This window comes from Ictalurus punctatus, unplaced genomic scaffold (assembly GCF_001660625.3).
Source record: "Ictalurus punctatus breed USDA103 unplaced genomic scaffold, Coco_2.0 Super-Scaffold_100046, whole genome shotgun sequence".
In the NCBI taxonomy this organism is placed as follows: domain Eukaryota; kingdom Metazoa; phylum Chordata; class Actinopteri; order Siluriformes; family Ictaluridae; genus Ictalurus; species Ictalurus punctatus.
The window spans coordinates 368,121-379,056 of NW_026521087.1; the positions used below are offsets into that span (position 1 = coordinate 368,121).

The 10,936-nt window shown below is 35.6% G+C and overlaps 2 long non-coding RNA genes across 2 annotated transcripts; both read left to right on the plus strand.

Moving 5' to 3' along the window:
- The first annotated feature begins 7,585 nt into the window (after positions 1–7,585).
- LOC128630080 (uncharacterized) lies at positions 7,586–9,499 on the plus strand. Its single transcript, XR_008394320.1, has 3 exons — positions 7,586–7,895; positions 8,358–8,439; positions 9,439–9,499. It is a non-coding gene; the product is annotated as an uncharacterized LOC128630080 (long non-coding RNA).
- Positions 9,500–9,936: 437 nt separating this feature from the next.
- On the plus strand, positions 9,937–10,518 carry LOC128630081 (uncharacterized). Its single transcript, XR_008394321.1, has 3 exons — positions 9,937–10,168; positions 10,306–10,364; positions 10,466–10,518. It is a non-coding gene; the product is annotated as an uncharacterized LOC128630081 (long non-coding RNA).
- Positions 10,519–10,936: the final 418 nt, after the last annotated feature.

Here is a 10,936-nt window from a genome sequence, read left to right on the forward strand (position 1 = left end):
TTGAGTCATGAGTAAGTTTACATTTTCCTGTATTTCTAGTTTCTAATTTATTTTCATATTTGCACTATATTTCTTATTTTATATATATTTATACTACTTGAAAAGCGGTTTACTGTACTTCCAACTTTTTAATATCATTACAGTTCTACTGTCCTGCATATCCTACTATTCTGTTTTTTTTTTTATAGAGTTTCTCTATTACTATAAGATATTATTAAAGTTATTCATGTGTGTGTATGAGAAAGAGAGAGTGTGTGTGTATGTTGTGTCTACTTGCCGCCCTTGACTGTACGAGTGTGTGTGTGTGTGTGTGTGTGTGTGTGTGTGTGTGTGTATTAGCCCTCCTCAGCTCAGCTCGTATACCTCTTTTTGACTTTTTTGACTATTACTGCTCTTAAAGATCTTTAAAGTGTAATTCCAATTTGTCAATGTCCGCCTAATCCCGCTTCTATGTGTCTAGGTGCCCGTCTTTTCTTCTTCTCCCTTTTGCTGGATGCTAGGTCTCCCTTATGTTTATTTTATGACATTTTTTTATCCACAACAAGAGTTATAGACACTTGTCTCAATGTTTATGGCAGTGTACCTAGTTCTGAGGATTCCAGAAGTAATGGAGCCAATGTAACATGAAATTTGGCTTTGTTTAAGGGGAGAGAGAGTTCCAACAATCAAACCGCTGCGTAATTTGAGCTGTGAGAAAGCCACACACACACGCAAACGCACACACACACACGTACACGCACACCTGTGGTTTGTAAAATGAGGTCAAATCATCTCTCTCTTAAAGGAATATAATTCATAGCTTGTGTTCTTTCAGAATAGACAATACAAATATATGATAGTATAATAGTATATCAGCGATCGGCAAACAGGCATAAACGGGGCAAAGCAGGAGTCAGAGTCGCGTCACAGAACTCAGGGTCAAAACACAAAACAAGAAACATGAAATAGTACTATGGACTGGGAGCGGAAAAACCAGCAGGGACTAAATGAACTGATCTATAGTTTAAACTAATTCTATTAAGGAATATAACATTAACAACGTATCTAACTATACTATATCTACTCTAATACTCGGCGAGGTGTACAGGGACGCGAGTGGTATACATCCCCAATATAATCAACCCTATAGAACCCAATAGAACCATTTCCTGCACTCTTATCAATGCACTTTTTAATGCACTTTTTTCTTCTAGGCTTCAGAGTGTTCCATTCTTTCAGCATTCAGTAATAGGCCGAACATAGGGTATTCAAGGGGCTCAAAGATGACCACATCAAAATATTTTTATTTTACTCATTTATTTATTTAAAGTTATATTGTGCCTTGTTGGTAGCCTATGCCAGCTGGAATGAAAAAAAAAAAAAAAGTTCAGTGTTAAATGAATATTTTGAAATTGTATTTTTTGTAATTGATTTTTTTCTTTGAAAAGCAAGACAAAATAGTAAAAAACACATTTTGACTATTTAATTTATGCAATGGTGAAAAAATTGCAAAATAAATGGGAAAAACATGAAAAAACATGTTCGGTTTCGGCTTTCGGCCAAGAATTTTCATTTTGGTGCATCCCTTTATATATATATATATATATATATATATATATATATATATATATATATATATATATATATATATATATATATATATATATAGTGTATGTGTATTCAATAATGCTAATTGGTATTCATTCAGCTTCATGACTCACTGTTAGTGAAGTCTAATGTTTATTGAACAGCTAAAACACAAAGATCAATGACAAATACACAAACTAAATCCATGTGACTCACTCAGATGACTCATTTCCACCTGATATCACAGTAAAGTACAAAATTACTTTTATCACTCTTGCAAAGAAATCAGATTATTCAAGTTTATGGGGGAAGTTCTCAATATCTTCACCTATCTCAGTTATGTGAAGAAGAATTCATCATGCAAGCAAGGCAACTTTATGTAAACATATAAACAAAGACAGCAGCATGAAGAATAGTAACTGAAATGTGAGCAAATTTGGGGAAACAGCAAGAAGGAAACAACAATACCCACCGGTATGAATTCTAATTAGTATCACTCTCTGATCCTAAATGAGGTTATAATATTTTGAAGGTAAAAAAGTTTCCTCTTACCTCCCAAAAACATGACAGTGGGTGGATTGGGTAACATAGATTGTGTCTAATTGTGTGTGTGTGAGAGAGTGAGAGAGAGAGAGAGCGACAGATTCTGGCATCCCGTACAGTCCGTATTCCTGTCTCAGTCCCAGCATTCCTGGGATAGGCTCCAAATCCACCATGAAACTGATCATAATAAAGTGTTAACCGAAGTTTATTTATTTATAGAAGCACATTTAGAAACAGAAGTTGAAACCCAAATGCTGTAGAAGTAGTATAAAACAGAATTATAAGCATACATTTAATAGTACCAAATACCAATGGAGAAATGAAAATTCTACACCCTCAGACCAAATTAAAAGATAATGAATAGAAGTGGGTCTTCAGAGAAGTGCTGAACATAGCAATAGAGGGGGAAGATCTAATATGCAAAGGGAGACTATTCCAGAACCTGGGAGGAGCTAATGAGAAAGCCCGGTCACCTTTGGTTTTAAAACGTGAACGAGAGATTGAAAGGATAGTTGGCTGGATGATCGAAGAGATCTTGAGGTAGTATATGGTGTAAGGAGATCACATATGTACTGGGAAGCAAATCCATGCAAAGCTTTAAAAACAAATAGCAAAATTTTTAAATCAGTGCAGAAATTTACCAGTGTAAAGATGTGATGACTGGAGTAATATGCTCACGTTTTCTGGTGCCAGTCAATAATATATCTGTCACATTTTGTACCATTTGCAAGAAATGTAGAGCAGTTTTAGCCAATCCAAAATAGAGGGAATTACATTCGTCTAGCCTTGATGTTATAAATGCATGAATAACCATTTCCAGGTCCTTCATAGAAAGCATTTTCCTGCGTAACAGTGCTATAAGTTGTGTTTCTGAATGACATGACCAAGAGGAAGCATATATAGAGCAAACAAAAAAGGTCCCAGAATGAAACCCTGAGGAACACCATATGAGATTTGAGCATGAAGTGAGAAACAATTTATTTAATTCCTACATTAACAGAAAAAGTCCTCCCCTTAAGGTAAGAGGCAAACCACTTCAACACATGTCCCTGAAACCCAGCCACATGATTATGTCTCTTTAAAAGGATGTCATGATCTACTGTATCAAAGGCTGCACTTAAATCCAGCAGGATTAAAATACAGCAGGAACCAGAGTCAAGTGAGAATAAAATGTTATTGGTAACCTTTAACAAAGCAGATTAAGCACTATGTAGTTCTCTAAAACCAGACTGAAATTTAATATTTTTTTATGTTGAAAGTACTCATTTAGAAGAGATCTGAGAATAAAGAACATTTTCCAAGACTTTTGAAATAAATGATCATTTGGAGATGGGTCTGTAATTATTCACATCATGTTGGACGGCACTTTATGCATCACCTTTGGTCTTTGTGACCTAAGGGGTGCAACTGAGTCCAAGGTAGCAATGCAAGTACTGTTAAAAAGACCAACCAATTCATCAGGATTGACACAAGAAGATATACTAGAATATTGTACCCGTTTTGCATGTTATAGCAGCTGTCCCCAACCTTTTTTGCACCATGGACCGGTTTAATATCAGACAATATTTTCACGGACCGGCCTTTAAGATGTGGCTGATAAATACAACAAAATAAAATGACACGACCGGCATAAAACTGGGGTATTTTTAAAAAAATATATAATAATAAATGTGAATCCAATGTGAAATCGCAAATTTATTAGCAGCGTCCTCATAACTTCACGCCAACAATATAACATGAGTAACATCCTCTCTGCCCCTAACGCTCTCTGGTCGCTATGGTAATGTTTCAAGATGCCTTCAAAATAAGATACACCACAAAAACAAATATAAAGTACGACTCACCATAACGCTGAATCAGTGGGAGCCCTGAGCCTGTTTCTCTGTAACAAGACGGTCCCATCTAGGGCTAATGGGAGACAATGACACCCGGAGTGTGTTGCTTATGTCCAGTCTACTCCGTAATTTTGTTTTGGTTGCTGTCACTGCAGAAAGGATGTCGGAAATGGCAACAGGGTTTTCAGTACTGTTGTGGCGAGCTCAGGGTATTCTGCCATGACTTTAATCCAGAACACTGCAGAGTTGTTGTCTCGAACATACTTTTAAGGCCGCAGTCATTTGCGATCTCCAGCAGCAGATCTTCTTATTTATATTTCAAGTAGGACTCCAGGTATTGTCTGTTAAATGCAGCTTTCTTTTTCTTGGAAGTCATAGGCTCTTCTTCTGTCTCCTCACTGGGCCTTTACCCCTTCGCAAAGAAACTTTCCAGAGACGTTTGTTTTCAACTCATTTTGCTAGCTTGTGGGTTTATTTTTTAGCAGTAATGTATCACGTGACCGAGACAAGCATCTTGACATGCATCAAGAGTTAGAAATAGACGGATGTAACGGAGAGAATCCGGTCATTTTTCAAAGTAAAACATCGTTTTCAGAGAATAAATAAAATGGAAATAATGTAAGTTATTTATTATTTCTGTGTGGCCCGGTACCAAATGACCCACAGACCGGTATCAGGGGTTGGGTACTGAATGTGTCAACATTTTATTTCACTAAATATATTTCCAATGAGGGTATTCACATGAAATTTTCACCAGACATCAGTAATAACTCAAGAAATCTGGAAATATAAAGAATTCACAACATTAAAGTCCATAAATGAAATAGTGTGTAATCACTGAGCACACAGCTCTCACTCGTAATGGTATCTTTTGTTCCCAGCACAAACACACACGTTCTCATATATAGTATGGACATGTGCATTCCACACACACACACACACACACACACACACACACACACACTTAAAAGTAGCACCGATGTTCATCTCACTACCCAAATTGAACTAGTATTCTTCCACTGAAAATAGTTCCTTGTCTTATGTTGGAAAAAATTATTTGACTTTTGTTTTTTAAATATCAGTCCATAAAATATGGAATAATGACCAAAACAAAGAATAAAAAAAAACAGAAACTATAAATAATATATAATTTACATTTTAAAATAAATGTGACAAACGTGGTGCGGATTATAACATGTTGTGAGAAGACACACACGTAGAGTTTTTTTTTTTTTTTTCAAATTGCGCTTTCCCTCAGGACTGTACAGTTCACGGCAAGAATCTGTAAGCGAAATATGTTTATTTCAATAGTTATGTTTAGAACTGTGTTCTTGTTTTTAAACTAATGCTGTTTAGTTTGTAGTAAGTAACGAGCAAATGCCAGACAATTTTAGTCAGATAATTAGCCCTTGCACCCTAATCTAAATTATAATAAGCGAAGAAAAATTTTGTTCAACAAGTTTTGTACAGGAAAGAGTATTAAAAGTGCTTTGAATATGGAAATTCCATGAATTACGTTAAATAAAACAACTTTTGGTCGTAAACGTCTCGTTTTTTTTGCCCCAAATAACAAGTATTGTTTTGTCTTAACACACACAAAATTTGTATTCAATCTTTGTATTCCCAAGACGAGCTTAACTCTTCTTTATGCAAACCACCACTGAAGGTTTCAAATCTACATCCTTAGTCTATCTGACCAGGTCATGGACATTCCAGTCTCATCAATGTCCACACCTTTTCCTACTCAGGCTCTTTTTGTAACTTTTCTTTCACATTTTTTGGATAATGTGTGACAATGCAAATGTACTGGAAAGGGAACAACAACAACAAAAAGAAACATTTACAAATGTACACTCGGATTCTTAATAAAGCTTCTCTTTTTTCCATAGTAAGGTAATTATAATTTCAAATAAAGGAATAATTATTCTAAAAATGGACATTATACTTGAATAAGTTTCACATGCTACTCATGAGATACCAGTGATCATGACCCCTTCTGCTCTCCGGATCTACCTGATCCATTCTGATGCCCTACTTCTGCTTGGAGTTCTCATCACTTGGAAATCACTCACTGTTGCTGAGGATGGCCTCACATGGACATCCTAAAGATACAGGTGCATCTCAAAAAATTTAAATATCATGGAAAAAATCTTTTTTTCCATAATGTAATTCAAAAAGTGGAACTTTCATATATTCTACATTCATTACACATAAAGTGAAGTATTTCAAGCCTTTTGTTTTTTTAAATCTTGATGATTATAGTTTACAGCTCATGGAAATAAAAATCCAGTATCTCAAAATATTAGAATAATATTGAATTGAATTTAAATTGAATAAAATTTTAATAGAGGGAAAATGTAATGTTTATAATAAGAGTAACAAAATAGTACCAAGAGTGTTTTATATAAACAGTAAAAACACAGTAAATCAAAGCTTTAAAATTCACACAGTACCATGTGTCATAAAAACGGTGTTTTACAGTACTCGAGAAGGCGGTGTGACCGTCTTTGACACTCGAATTTGTAATTTCATGTGACAGGAGAAAACTACTCCACAAATACCGAAAAATACCATCAGTAATCACGATTGTATCAGTATAATCCTTTAGAAATACAACTTGAAGGATTATGGTGGTGTCTTTGCTTTGATTCAAAATATTTTAATGATTTCCCCTGTACTCATCAATACGTGTAGCTAATATTTGGATATGTTAATAAAGTACAATCACTATGTATAACCAACATTTACATTTATTACTTAAAAGCATAATCTATATCTATAATCAATATTTAGAAGCATAATCTAAAACCATAGAACACTTTTTATTCAAGCTATAATCTAAGTGTGTACTGAGTTAGAGTAAATCTGTGTCTTACAGCACAGTAATTGTTTTTCTGTATCATCCTGTACCTTTCTGCACAGCAAAACATTGGCATTAGACATTCGCTGAAAGTGCTTTGAAGCTTGCAAACCAGTGTCAGGCTGAGCTAAGGCCTAAAGTATCGAACTGGGGTGAAAGACAGAAAATCATTAAGGTAGGAAGTGAATGGGGTGAGAGCCAGAAATTCATTAAAGTTTAGACTTGAATTTGGGACAGAGCAAAAGAAAAACAAAAGCAAAAAAAAAAAAAAAACAAAAAAAACCTTGTCCTTATAAAACCTTTCTAAAAAGCAACTAACTGAGACAATAGTCATTCTAGTTAAAGGATATGAAACAGACCAGCCTTATAGCATACACACATCACCTATTGATGATGTGAAAAGATCTAGGGAGAGGTTTCAGACATTTGTACGTTTATAATTACTTAAACTGTTCACATACTACTGAACATACGTATTAGTACTTAGTGTGTATGTAGTCTATATACACATTATATACATCTATATATACTATAACTGTACCATACATTTCTGTCTAAAAAAACATTCAGAGTACACTCCACTTTGCCCACTTTTTAGTGGATTTTAGGATTATGTTATTAAAACAGCTTTGTCTTTCATTAATAAATAAATAATTTTAAAAAACATCAGTCTAAAATTGTGAAATAAATAAATAAATAAATAAATAAAATAAAATAAAATAAAATAAAAAACAATATTGTTTGCTACGGAGCCCCTAAAGGGACATGGTGGTGAAAAAAATATGGGATGGGAAAAAAAAAAAAAATTCAAAGCTTGTGCGTTCTCTCGCAAAACGTTTGCGTTCCCTGAGAAAGTTTTGCGTTCCCTCACAAAGATAGCCTACCTGTTTTTTCCCACCACCACCATGTCCCTTTAGCGGCTCCGTAGTTTGCAGTCAGTGCGTAGCATTTTTTAATTGTCTTCATGGCAACACTGCGCATGCTCGGTTTGAATTACAGCAGATTCTAACGGACACACTGAGCTGCAGCTGTAAACTGAACCACCATTCTCCTACACACAACAGGACGTGAGAAGCGGATTCTAGAATGTTGTGAGTTGAGTGAGTTTGTTTTTAAGCATGACACTTCCAAATTCACTCTGTTTAAATAATTACTTTAAATAGAAACATATTTCCCCTGTACTTTAGAGACATTGTACTGTTCATGAAGAACAAACACGATCTCACCATGGAAATCATCAACTTTTACGTTGAGATTATACTGGGGGGGAATCCTAAAAATAACTCTTTCAGCTATTAGGCTACTATACAGAAGGATTTTTTTAAAAAATTGCATGTATTTAAAAAAAAAAAATTACGTTGTGTGTGTAATTTAATTATTTTCAGCCAAAGCCTCCAAGAAAATACACCCTAAAGAGGTGTGTGTTGCCAACAGAGAAGAAGCACTACGATCGTCCAAACAAAAGTGAATTGAAAAAAACACATCGTGTTGGAAGCAAGTGTTTTGACCATATATTGGTCATATCTTTGAAAAGTCCTTTTCCTCTCACTCAGGTATTTCTTCTACCAGAAGGAGTGGGGGAGGTTTCATTTCCCTGGAGAAAACCCACATAAAAAGCTACGCTTGTCCACCCAGGTACCGTTAGTCTTTTGGTTTCTTTTTTTCTTTTTTTTTTTTTTTTTTTAAATATTCAGCACCATCATGTAATATAAACACATCTTTAAATAGCTGTGTATTTGCACTATGTATAAAAATAAATGTAGAACATCATGTGACTAATACACTTGTTTTTTCAATCTTCACAAAAAATTTGCATACTAGCCTCCGCCTGTAAGTTACATCCAGATGATTCATGTTTGTATGAAGGAATTTTTTTTAATCGCATGCATTTCATAAAAATTACATTTTGTGTGTGTAATTTAATTATCTATAGCCAAAGAGAAAATACATCCCAAACACGCATGTGGTGCCGACAGAGAAGAAGTGCTATGATTTAACGTGGGAAATCCGACATGACTTGACAAACGGCATCATTCCTGCAAAAATAACCTACATGAAACATGACATAAGCAAATGACTTTAACGTCCATGTCACATGAATTTTTAAGATTTTTATCTAATAATGCATGTTTTCCCTGTCCTGTGAGTTTTATGAAGAGAGTGTGAGAAAAACCTAAGTGATTTTTAATTGTGTTTGCTAGTCCAATATTGTTATTGGCTAGTCTTTAATGTTCGGTTCTACAACTATCAATGTTAAAAACACTAGATGTTACATTAAATGGAATAAAGACAAAAGTGTACCTTCTCCAGTGGTATCGCAGGGCACAATCACATACACACACACAGTGGTATCGCAGGGATGAAACCCATCAGCTCTTCTACCCGCTCACACGTCTTAGTCACATGTTCTAATGTTAGTGGTCAAGATGAAAATGAGTGTATTAGTCCAAAGGTCGCCCTGAGCTCAATGGGTGAGCCAGACAATCATATATATATATATATATATATATATATATATATATATATATATATATATATATATATATATATATATATATATAATAAAAATGTAATGCATATATTAACTCTGAGTGCACACATTGTCCAGAGATATAAAGCTTTCACATTTTACAGGACCAGGAGACGGGATCTGAAGCTGATCCGGATACCTTTGGCGTAATGTCACAGGAGAAGGTGCGCTTTTTAAAATTTATTTTAATTGAGCTATTTCAGTAAATATAAATTAATTATTTGGTATTAACATCTGTCTCGAGTGATCCGATCACAAGTGGACAGCCAAAACACATTGGTGTTTATACCTGGCATTTTGAACATGTCTCCAGCAGGCACATGAGATCAGATTTCATGCGTCATTTCGGCTAGAGGAAGGGTGTCGTGCACATTTATTACACCGGCCTTCCATTTAAAATGTTTTGATCGCGTGGTTTCTTAACAAAACTTGTAAATAAATGGGAGATGACATCGCAAAGAGAAGTGGCTGCTTTCAGCTCTGCTGTTACCGCGTCACCGTTCTCCATTATCCCAGAGGAGGAGAACTCACAATCACAATGATCACGTATTTATTTTCCAGCGATGGTAATGAAGCAGCCGATTAGGCGGTCATTCGTAACTCTCCAAGACACATTCAGATGCTTTTTTGAGGCCACTCTACGAATGTTATGCGGCCGTATGCGTCCCAGATCATGGTGTGAGACACGTCGGACACCTCGTTCGCCCCTGTACGTCACGCTGACCACTTGCGCTCGAATCACCCAGAACACACGTTAATCCCAGGTGTAATTTGATGTTTTGTAGGCTCTGGATGTGGACCTTGTTGCTGATCCTGAATTCCCTGCTGTGATTGGTATGCTATCTTGCTTTGCAAATAACATGCTCGCACACGACAAACGGCAAAATAGTACCTTTTTATCAAGGATGTGTTTCTTTTTTTTTTTTTTTTAGAAATCTAACATTTGCTGATCTGGCTCTTCGTTTTTACAGATAACGTTATTGACTTTGTGAGTGAGACCGAACAGGCCTCGGATATCACATCAGACATGGTGATGATCGTTTACTCCCACTAGTGTTGATGCAACTTAAACTTTATTTTTTATTTCTTTATATTTGCATGCTGTGTGTTTGTGTTGAATAAAAATTTTAGATTCAAGTCAGTATGGCGGAGACTGAACATCTTACTGCTGACACGGCATCTTCTGGTGAGCTCTTACATTTGATTATGAACCACAGATCCATCAGCAGGTGTATATACGCTTTGATGTGGCTTTTTAATACAGATGACGGTCATGTGCTCTGCAGACTTGCAGAAACCAGCTGATGAAGAGGAGTTAAAAACTTAAATGGTCACGCATCTGTCCCTTAAAATCGAGGACACGTCTGAAGATGACATCATCTTCGTGACGGAGTGGCAGGTTTCCCCGGCCGAGGTGAGCGAGCCCGGTAGTAAAGAGTAGCTGCGGCTAGACTACTTCATCAGTCGGTGCTCTTTTTTTTAAATGTATTTTATTTAGACGTATTCAGAACAGTTTGTTCAGAAGCGACGGTAAAGAAAATTCATTACAGTTTCGTTTTGGTTTAATAAAAGGTTGAGTTTAAAAGTGCATGTGTTACGTGT